Source organism: Mesoplodon bidens (assembly GCF_964165515.1).
Source record: "Mesoplodon bidens genome assembly, chromosome: 5".
Taxonomy (NCBI): Eukaryota; Metazoa; Chordata; class Mammalia; order Artiodactyla; family Ziphiidae; genus Mesoplodon; species Mesoplodon bidens.
Genome location: NC_138161.1, coordinates 129081443 through 129092809, shown reverse-complemented (window position 1 = coordinate 129092809; position 11367 = coordinate 129081443). Strand labels below are relative to the sequence as shown.

At 35.2% G+C, this 11367-nt stretch overlaps 1 long non-coding RNA gene across 2 annotated transcripts in view; it reads left to right on the top strand.

Annotated features, from left to right (window-relative positions):
- The first annotated feature begins 5041 nt into the window (after window positions 1-5041).
- Window positions 5042-11367, top strand: part of LOC308617561 — a 30499-nt gene continuing 24173 nt past the window's right edge. For both annotated transcript variants that reach the window (XR_014015886.1, XR_014015887.1), the window contains exon 1: window positions 5042-5116. This is a non-coding gene — a long non-coding RNA (uncharacterized lncRNA). The remainder of the gene's footprint in view (window positions 5117-11367) is intronic.

Below are 11367 nucleotides of genomic sequence, written 5' to 3'. Positions count from 1 at the left end.
TCCATAGTCATCTTGGCACTGAAATATAAACTTGTTAATAACCAAAATAAACTTTAGATCAAGCCTTGGTTGTTTTCTAGTCTTAAATTTTTAGTCTTCTTTTCTGCTGATGGTAATTTTTATGATCTGTTTGTGGATGTTCCAAAGACGGGTTAAACTAGGGCAGTGGCCGAAAGAAAAAGGCGGAATAAATACATCTAAAATGCTTTGTCCAGTTTCACTGAATAGTAGCAATATAAATACCAAAAAAAAAAAAAAACTTTGGCTTAGGTATGGAAGAACTTCATTTAAAATTTTTCCATAGAAACTAACACACCATTGTAAAGCAATTATACTCCAATAAAGATGTAAAAAAAAAATTTTTTTTTTTCCATCAAAACAGAAGTGACATATGTAAAGTTTGTATCTTGGCATCTGGTCTTTACTCAGTAAACCCTCAACAAATTATGAAACAAAAGCTTTCAATAAATCATAGACTAAGAGCACTCAACAGCTTAAGGAACAAAAGAAAGGCCTCCACATTGAATGGTGATCAGGTGCAGGCTGAAGGGAAGTTATTCATCTGTTATGCGGATTTTGGAAAAACCATTCTTGACTCTTCTTGGAGCTTGGCTCCTAAGCTCTGGAAAGCTACAAGCAGACTCTCTGATTTGGATGTCAAATATGTATTGAAGTTTCGATTTTCTTTCTAGAAGATCATTTTGTTCTAAGGCTATTTATAGATAAAGTAAAAATTACAGCAGGGGCTCTAAGTGATGTTTTAGATTTCTCATTCTCCCCAGGATGGGAACAAAGAAAACAGAAGGCAGAAGAGTGGTATGGATGAATTATGCCCTTTTGGCCTTGGGTTCTTAGAGAGGTAACCAAGAAATGAATGCCCTAGGATGACTAGACAAGTCTAAAGGACTTCCTGGAGCTTCATAAGGTATGGTCTTCAGAGAATTGTGAAATGAAAGGGGTCCATATAAAGCTGCTTCATCTTAAGGCAGGCATGGTTGAGAGTTGGGGGTGGTGATCAATGTCTTATATTCTCAATTAGGCAAAATTATGAGATACAGTGAAAGTTGTCTCAGATATTTGTTCCAGCTATAGGAGCCTCCACAGCAGAGGAGTCCTCTCTTCCCTAACTTATCCATGGAGTCTCCTCAAAAAACATTTTCTTCATCTCTGGATCTACTTTTTTTACCCCCTTGTAGGCACTATCTCAACTCTCATTTTCTCCTTAACATTTGAGGGGTAAACTTATTAGTTATATATGGAATAGTGTGTGTGTGGGGGAGGGGTGATGTTATTAATAATCCAAGTAACATTTAACTTTATAGCTTTCACATGCAACAATTTGTTCTCATAAGAATAATTTCATCGTGGTCATGCTGAGTCTTTCTATGAGGAAAGGACACTTTAAGGTAAGAATTGCTTCTCAAATCCTCTCTGTTATGTAAGTGATAGTAAATAGGAATTAACAAACATATTCTGTTTTATTCAATCACAAATAATCAATACTCTTTTATTCAATCACAAATAATCAATCACAAATAATCAATCCTATTTAACAAACATTTATCCACCATCTACTATATGCCAGCCACTATTATATCCTTTCGTTTTTAACCCTACAAATATCCCTCTCTCCTTTCTTGTAAGAACATTCTAATTCCATTGAAGGAATGTGTCCTGTTTAAAATCAAATTCTGGCTTCCTCAGAGAAAAGCTTATGCATACCCAGATCCCAAATACTTCTTATTACCCACTGATTTGTGATGGATGAGCAGTTACGAGTTACTTTAGGGGAAGAATTTGCATCCTGATCTAAAGCTTAGCAAAGTGTGTTTGGTCTTGAAATTGGTCAGGCTATTTTAGACCACAAAACGGTACACTGAGACTTCTGTTCTAAGATAAGAAGAAATTTAGAAAAATAAGCAATAGAAGTCAAAACAAAGATTTTTGAATTTGAAAATGTGTGTTTTAATTCTATTTTGGATAAAATTAGTCTTTTTGTTTTTGTCAGAGAAATGTCTCCTTTTCACTCTCTTTGTTGTGATTAGTTCTAGTTTTTTGGAATATTTTTCAAAACTCCTAGGCTTGGAAGTTTATTGACCACGAATCATTATTTCTTGAAAGTACAGCATACCATGTCAAGAATACACCTATGTTAATAGTTAGAATATTTGAAAATATTTATTCTAATAGACAGTAGCTCTACTATAATGATATATGTTGTAAATCTCCCTTACCAAATTTCTTATATTTTGATTTATACTTTTATTCCTTTATTCTCTGAAAAATCATTTGTTGTACCCTTTCTATGTTACTACTTGCTAATTTCTATGCCAAACTTTGGGAATGTATGAGTCGATTGAAATACTATTCTCAAGCCTGTTAAGAAAGAATATATGTAAACAAATTAATTATAATTGCTTGCTGCTATGTAGAATAGTATCACCATGATAAAGTATGTCAGAGAAGAGAAATTGATTTACTCTATTTGGTAGGGAGGAGTGAGTGAAGATACACTGAAGAAGTGACACCTGAACTGAATATGGAAGGACAAATAAGTGAACGTTAGAGATAGTGGAGAGCAGCAGTGTGGTGTGGGATGTAAAGGTTTCCTAGACTTGTGCAAAAGACTGAGGAGCACAAAATAATATTGTTTGTTAAGGGAAATGATCCTTCTTTATTCTTTTACTTGAAAGACATTAAGTGCCTGCTTTTACCACACTTTGTGTTAGGAGAAACAAAGATAATTTAAAACGTTCCTGTGCTTAAGGGGGAAGGTAGCAACAGATAAGTCTAGAAAAGTAAACAGGATCATGCTAAGAAATACAGATTTTTATCCTGATAGTGATGAAGAATCACTGATGATACCAGCTACTAGGTGAGAAAGCAGAACAGAACAATATTTTTTAAAGATAATCCTGGGAGCAGTTTGGAGGATAGATTAGGAGGAGGGAGGAGAAATGAAAGACACGAAGCCCCCTGAGAAAGCATTTCAGGAGCCCAGGAGAGAGAATTCAGGCTGAGTGAGAGTTAGAATGAAGAGAAGTTATTGACTTACAACTAAATGTGGAATCAATTTGGTTTGGGGAAGGGAAAGAGAAACAGTTTTGGTTTTGGAAAATGGAATGGATGAGATATTAAAATCAAGATAGAGAAAATAGGTGTAAGAATAAATTGGGGGATAAATTGATTATTTGTGGACCTATTTGAGTTTAAAGCTTATTTCTATCCCAGTCCACTCCTCTGACAATCTGACATCTAACTTCTTTCTGGATGTCCCACCGACACTTTATACTTTCTATAATTTTGAGTACTCTACGTATCTCATATACAGTGTGTGCATGTGTGTGCGTGTGTGACTGGCTTATTTTACTTAGTATAATAACCCCAAGTTTCATCCATGTTGTAGCATATGTCAGAATTTCCTTCCTTTTGAGGGCCAAATAACAGTCCATGGTATGCATATGCACATTTTGCTTATCCATTCATATATCCATAGACTCTTGGATGCTTCCATGTGAATAGCTATTAGCTATTGTGAATAATGCTGCTATGACTATGACTATGGTTATACATATCTCTTTGAGAACCTAGTTTCAATTCTTTTGAGTTTATATCCAGAGGTGGAATTGCTGGATCATATGATAATTCTATTTTTAATTTTTGAGGAGGTGCTATACTGTTTTCCACAGCAGCTGCAGCATCTTACAGCATTTTACATTCCCATCAACAGTACACAGGGTTCCAATTTCTCTGCCTCCTTTTCAACCCTTTATATTTTCGGTTGTTGTTGTAGTTGTTTGTTTGTTTTTAGTAGCCAGCCTAAAGGGCATGAGATGGTATCTCAAGATGGTATCTTGTTAAAGTTTTGATGTTGAGCATTTTTTCATGTGCTTATTGGCCATTTGTATATCTTCTCTGAAGAAACGTCTATTCAATCCACTGACTATTTTTGAATAAGGATCTTTTGTTAATTTTTGAATTATAGGAATTCTCTATGTATTCTGGACATTAACCCCTTATCAGATATATAATTTGCAAATATTTTCTCCCATTCTATGGGTTGCCTTTTTACTCTGTTGATATTGTCTTTTGGTGCACAAGTTTTTAAATTTTCATGAAGTCCAATTTGTTTGTTTCTCTCATGGCCTGTGCCTTTGGTGTCCTATTGGAGAGATGATAAAGCAATGGTTTTTATATTTTCATAAAGATATTGTCCCAAAGTCATCTCATAGTTGAGCAGATAATACAAATATAACATTACCTTTCAAATTCAAGAAATACTTTTATTATATTAGATGTAAAACATGACTTTCATTCTTTTTGAGAACTTTAAAAATATTTTCTAATACAATCTGTCCTGAAGAGACGTTACACTATGTCTGGATCTGTTTGAGAAATCTCACACAATCAGAAAATAAGCATTTTATTCTAATGCCCAATATTTGGTAATATTATGCAACATCATTCGAAAATTATTTGCAGTGGCTTGGGTGAAGTTTCCCCTTACATAAGCAAATAACTCTCAAATATTTAGTGGTAGTGGTTTTTAACATGTGTTGAATATTAGCTTTTATTTCTTTTCCATGGTTTTTTTTTTTTTTTTTTTTGTCCTTTCAACAAGTAATCTAGTGAAAGTGGTATTGTTTCAACAAATTTAAAAACAATTGGGAGGGGCTTCCCTGGTGGTGCAGTGGTTGAGAGTCCGCCTGCCCGTTGCAGGGGACACGGGTTTGTGCCCTGGTCCGGGAAGATCCCACGTGCCGCGGAGCGGCTGGGCCCATGAGCCATGGCCGCTGAGCCTGCGCGTCCGTAGCCTGTGCTCCGCAATGGGAGAGGCCACAGCAGTGAGAGGCCCGCGTACTGAAAAAAAAAAAACAACAATTGGGAAATAAAAAGCTAAAGCCATTTAGAGACTTTACGTAATTTTGTGTGTAATTTTGGAATGTGGAGGGCATCGAGGTCAGTCTGAAGAGCAGAGACCAAAACTAGCTGTTACATCACACAGATCTAGTGCAAAGGCCAACTTCATGAGGCAGGCAGAGTTACACATAGGTGAGAGGTCCAGAATATTGGAGGCCCAACAGCAAACCATATTGACAAAAAGGAGACAACAAGAGTGAGTTTTATTATGTATGACAGGTTAATTGCTCTTCTTTCACAGTCTTTGCTATGTGGAATGCAAGCATGATGGTGGAAGTGGTGGCTGCCTACTTTGCCTTTTCTGGCATAGGTTGGGGTGAGCCACAGTTTTTTTCTGTGTTGTTTGACTGCAGTAGTGTGGTTATTATCTATATATTTATGTCGTGCTAAGCTGCCCCTTTCTTAGTCCTTTTTTAAAGAGAGCAGGGTTTTTTTGTTTGTTTTTGTCTGTGTACCTTGGCTTTTCGAGGTAGCTGCTTTTTTCAGCTCAAAGTTTAGGATTCATGAGCCAAAAGAGAAAACCCAAGAAACTCACTATGATTTGTTCCTTAGGTCCGGAGAGCCCTAGCTGGTCTGCCTTCTTTCCACCTTTCAGAGACTTTTCATGTTTCTTTTATGTATAATATTCAGGACTTTTAGTTGTACTTAATGGGAGAAATAGGGAAAAGTGTGTCTATTCTATCTTCCTGTAAGTGGAAATCCATTTCTTTATTTTTTAGCACCTCTGAATTACTTTGATTTAGGGTTGTCTCTTGTTTACAGCATATATTTGGGCCTTGTTTTGTGAGCCAAATTGGAAATTGTTTTTTTATTAAATAAGTGAGTTAAATACATTCACATTTATTGATATGACTGATATATTTGGTTTCAATTGTCACGATATTTTGTAATTATGGATATTTTGTTGTATTTGCTCTGTGTCTTCATCTATGAGATGTATATTCTTTATGTTCTTCTTTGTTCATTTATTATTTGTGTTTAGGAAGATCTGTATTTTTATTCTTGTGATTACCTTGGTATTTATTCCTTTTAAAACTATACTTAGTTCCATGTTTTCTTATCTAACTTTTTACTATCTGGTTTATACTATTTTTTCAGCATTCTTTAATGCTCACCTATTGCCTATATAGCAATGAGCCTTTTCTGTTTCACTATTTCCTTCTTTGTTCTACTCCATTTTTTTAGTAGTTTAATTTCTACTATGTCACAGCATGTAACATTTGTATTTTAGTCTTCCACTTTTATCCCATATTGTTTTAGTCTTATATGTACATTTATATATTTTATTACACTTATTATTGATCCTTTTGATGAAGGTTTCCTCATCATTGCTTGGTTAAAATTCTTTCGCTAGTTAATTCCTCAAGAAGGGCTGCTAAGTGCAGAATCTCCTGTGTTCTTGTAGGTTAGAAATGAATTTACTAAGTTTGATATTTAAAGGACAGCTTGGTTGAACATAAAATCCTTTTTTCACATTTTCTTTTACTGTATATTTTTATACAGATAGAATCATAGTTGTCTTGTATTTGCTTTTGAAAAATCTGTCAATCTAATTATTTTGACTTTGTAAATTATTTGAATTTTTGCTTGGAGGTCTTGAAGATTTTAAATTTATCTTTAAAATCTAGTTATTTTACTAAGAAAACGCCCTCATCATTTTTGCCAGCTACTCAGTAAACCTTTTCAATGTGTAGATTTAGGTCATTTTTTAAAAATTTCTGGAACTTTTTCTTGGGCTATAGTTTTACATATTATTTCTGTTCCATTGTTTTCTTTTTCTTTTCCAGTGACTCTGATAATATAAATATTATTCCTACTTTACCTGTCTTCTATTTCCACCCTTTTTACTTCTTTATGTCATTTTCATTCTCTTGGTCATTTTCCTGCCTTTCTTCAATGCCTTTGTTACATTTTTATTTGACACAATTCTGCCTTCACCATCTTACATTTTTCATTTCTGAGATAATTCTGTCTTTTCTTCCATTTCTTTCCTGAGTTCAAGCAACTCTTTTTTAATTTCTCCCTGTTTTTTCTCCATATGTTTCCATTTCTGATTCAAGGTGGTTTTATCATCCACAAATGTTTGTGTATATTTACTCTTCTATCTATCTCTATCTTTATTTATATAGAATGTTTTTTTCTGGGTGTCTGTAGCCTTCTGATCATGGTAATCATGTTTTTGAAGCTATCAAACTTCTGTTTTTATATTTTCTACAACATTTAGCATATGTTGTGCTTAGCCTAGACTTTCAATAAATATAACTTTTCTATAGTTTTATATCTATAGATTTAGTAACTCAAATGATTATTTCCTATGAAAATGTTCAATTAGACTCTTGCAAACTATGGCTTAAGGAAGCAAGGAAAATATAGATCACCTGGCTCTGAAGTGCTGAGACTAAAATATTCCTTAGCTTTCATCTATATGATTCCATTCATCTACCCATTAAATAAGGTGAAGGAGTATCTGTCTAGCACAGATTCTCAAACATTAATGTGTTTATGAATTAACTGGTGATCTTGTTAAAATGCATAATCTGATTCAGTAGGTCTGGCATGGCCTATAATCTGGAATTCTGTAAGCTCCCAGGTGATGCCCATCCGGGTCTGAAAACCACACTTTGAGTAGCAAAGTATTGATGCTGTATGCTTCAGGCTTCTCTCATGCAGTTGAAATTGTCACTTGTATTGTTTATTTGGCTTCAAATGATGCTTCTGTTATCTTTGTACCTCTTTAATGTTTTCTGTAAAGGAAGACCTTCTTGCAGGGGTAACATCTGAGCTGAGATGTGAGAAGTCCGCAAAATCTTCCTGTATCTCCTGATGCTTTCATCTTTTATCTAAATAAATTTATGGAACCCTGACCAGGCCTTCATGTGTTGAGTCGTCTTTTGGCATTTCCTGGAGCTCCACTGGTATTGGAAGGTGTTGGGGGAGCTAGTAGAATAGTCTTGTTCAGGCTTCAGAGGCAACAGTAGGCCTTTGACTAAACAAAGACCCTGAAAGAGCTACATGCCGAACTGCTAGACTACATGCAGGTCAGCAGAAACGGTGCTAGCAAGTCTTGGGAACTAACAGATAAAGAAGGGAGTAATCACGACGCTTCCTGAGCCTTGGGAATCTGGCCAGTTCCTGGGGATAAGTAAATAACAAGCAATATGTTTTACCTCATTTAAATTTTTATCTGTTTTCTTATAAATCTATTGATCTTAGAGCTTTCATTTTTATTTGTAGGAGCCATTATGAGGAATGAACTCTTTGTTATTTTCTATTTAATCTCTTATGTTAGAAGACATTCTCAAAGATAAAGGACAGGATTTTGAACTTTCTTGACTAAGCTGTGAGAGAGAAAAGATGTATGAACAGAGGATGTCTTTCTATTTATTTGGGTGTTCTTTAATTTTTTTCAATAATGTTTTGTAGTTTTCAGAGAATGTTTTATACTTCTTTTGGTAATTTATTACTAAGTATTTGATTCTTTTTTATGTTGTTGTACATAGAACTGTTTTCTTAATTTTATTTTTGTATTATTCATTGCTAGTGTACAGAAATACAATTAATTTTTATATATTCATCTTGCACACTTATGATGTAGTTCAACATGGTTCTCTGTCTTCTGTATTTCATGCAAATTGGCAGCTGGTTTAAAAGTCCTGATCAGACTCAGGTTCCATCTCTTTGGCCATTCTGTAGGTAAGGCTGTGTTCTTCCATCAGAAGACACATGCTGTTGGTTTTTGCTCTTTTTTGGTGTAGTAATCATTGATGCTTAGTACCTAGACTTGTTAACCTCAATTGAGTTTGAAAAAAGTTGATATTCTAGTTGTATCACTTCTTTTTCATTTATTAGCTGTAATGATTTTAATAAAAAGCTTTTTACTCTTACCTACTCCTAGGTTGACCAGTAGTACAGTTTATATGGGAAAGTCAGGATAAATTCTTGATTCTTGAAAACATACAGTTTTCAAGATGAAAAACTGCTTCACTGTCATTCTCAGAAGATACCTAGTTTATTGATTTACTTTTTAAATATTATTATGAACTTACATATTTAAACATTTTTGATGGAATTCAATCTACTGCATTTCTTCTCCATATTAAAACTTAAATTGTTCCATATTTGGTCAGTAGGAGCCCCTTCAAGTTGGCTCCTGCATCCTTTTAACATGACCCTTGTGATATTTGATAGCTTCCTTACTATCTGGTAGAACAAGGTGTTCTTGGCTCAACTAGTATATTTCTTGCACTGGAATCACGTCATTTTTCAAGATGTTCTGGTTTCTTTCACTTTAAATTGTTATTTCAAGATCACAGTCTGGATACTTAAAATGCTTATTGCTCATGGGTTGGTTATTGTCAATCATTTTTAGGCTTTTTTAGTTGACAAAGCTAGAAAATGTTATGTGTGAATGCACACATAGAATCATTATATATATATTTTAAAATGAAATACACTGTGGCTTTACAATGACAGTTCCACTTAGTATGATTTTATAAGTGTTTTCCCCCCCAAGAGTAGAACAGTTTATTTCCCATGATGAATCTCTGCTCTCATCATCCAAGCCTCCTCTGACCTGATGTTTTTATTCATGATCCTCAAAGTCTCATGTTGTTTTTCTCAGGCTCCCAACTAGCTTAACGTGAAAGAATGAAAACATGAGGAAAGATATTTCCAGGAAGTTTCCCATCTGTACAAAAGCATAACTCTTTTCACTTCAATTAGAATTTTAAACATTACAAATTAATATTGCTTGGAGTCCAGATACTTTGTGTGTTTATTTTACTATTGAATATTTAATTGCTTTATTCAAAGAAGTTGAAATGTATTTCCTATATAGGGCCTCTAATTTAGGAGTGTCTCGAAAAGAGCTATACAGTCCTTGAAAACATGACTTTATAAATGTACAATGAGGTAAGATAAAAAGAAACCATTTTTTGAGCAGCATAGATGATTCTCATCTATACGGTACATGATTTTTTGCTTTTTTATGTAAAGTTCTTCTCATGTATTTTGTTTTTCTGATTTCATTTGGGTGTCTGCCTATGTTCTCTCATAGCTCATTGAACTTCTTTAAGACAATTATTTTGAATTCTTTGTTAGGTAGTAAGATCTCCATTTCTTTTTTTTTTTTTTTTTTTACGGTACGCGGGCCTCTCACTGTCGTGGCCCCTCCCATTGCGGAGCACAGGCTCCGGACGTGGAGGCTCAGCGGCCATGGCTCACGGGCCCAGCCACTCCGTGGCATGTGGGATCCTCCCAGACCGGGGCACGAACCCATGTCCCCTGCATCGGCAGGCAGACTCTCAACCAGTGTGCCACCAGGGAAGCCCCAAGATCTCCATTTCTTTAGGGCAGTTACTAGGGTTCTATTTTATTTTGGTGGTGTCAAGTTTCCCCTGATTCTTTGTGATCCTTGTGGCCTTGTGTTGGTGTCCATGCATTTGAAGAAGAAACACTTCTTTCAGTCTTTGCAGGGAAAGGCCTTCACCAGTCAGGCCAGCCGAAGATTCTGGGTGGGCTAGCTGATGGGGTCCACCAGTGTTCAAGGGTCTGCAGCAAAGTCCCTTGCTCACTTCAGTCTCCCTTCCTCCATGGGAGACTTGTGGGCCAAGGGGATCTCTCTTAGCATTGTACTCTGATGGGTGATGCACGTAAAGTGAAACTACTCATACCCTTTTCAATTCATCTTTTTTTATTTCTGTGCTCCACCTTGGTGCTGTTACCTCTCACATGGATTCCAGAAATCTCATGAAGGTATTTTCTTCTGTGGACAGTTATAAAATTGGTGTTTCTGTATTAGGCTAGAACCTCCTATTCCTCCATCTTCTTGATGTCACTCAGCATTTTTTCTGGTACTTCTTTTGGTGAAAGACACTTTGGCCCAGGCCTGCCTCAAATACATAAGGTATTTAATCTGAATTCTGTTTTTATTTTTGGAGTTGTATGTTTATTCAGAAGATGATTCATGAAACAAAGCTATTTGTTTCCATTTGTGCAAGTCCTAATCTGGTAATTAATAACAGATGAGAAAGAAAACCATTCTCTTTTGCATTAAAAATGTTCTAACAGTTTTTAAAAATATTTTAGTCACACTTAAAGATTCCTTATTGAAACAAGTCACATTAAGTGGGCTCCTCTACAGAATAATCACCCTTGCAAAAAAAAAAAATCTATGGTTAAGCCCCCACTCCCTCATTTTTTTCCCCCAAGGAATGTTAAGATCCTAAAAATTACCATAAACTGGTGATGTGTGTACTTTAATTTCTGACACAACTTGGGCTACCTTGAATGAACTACCCAGGCATATTTTTATAGTAAAATATGTACTTGTGGTGTTGTGGGATGGACAGGAATCAAAATGTATATAGGTCATACCCAACTGTATCAAATTAATTATATGCTCCCTTCCCTCCCCTCTTTTTTTTTTAACCCTAACAGTATTATGGG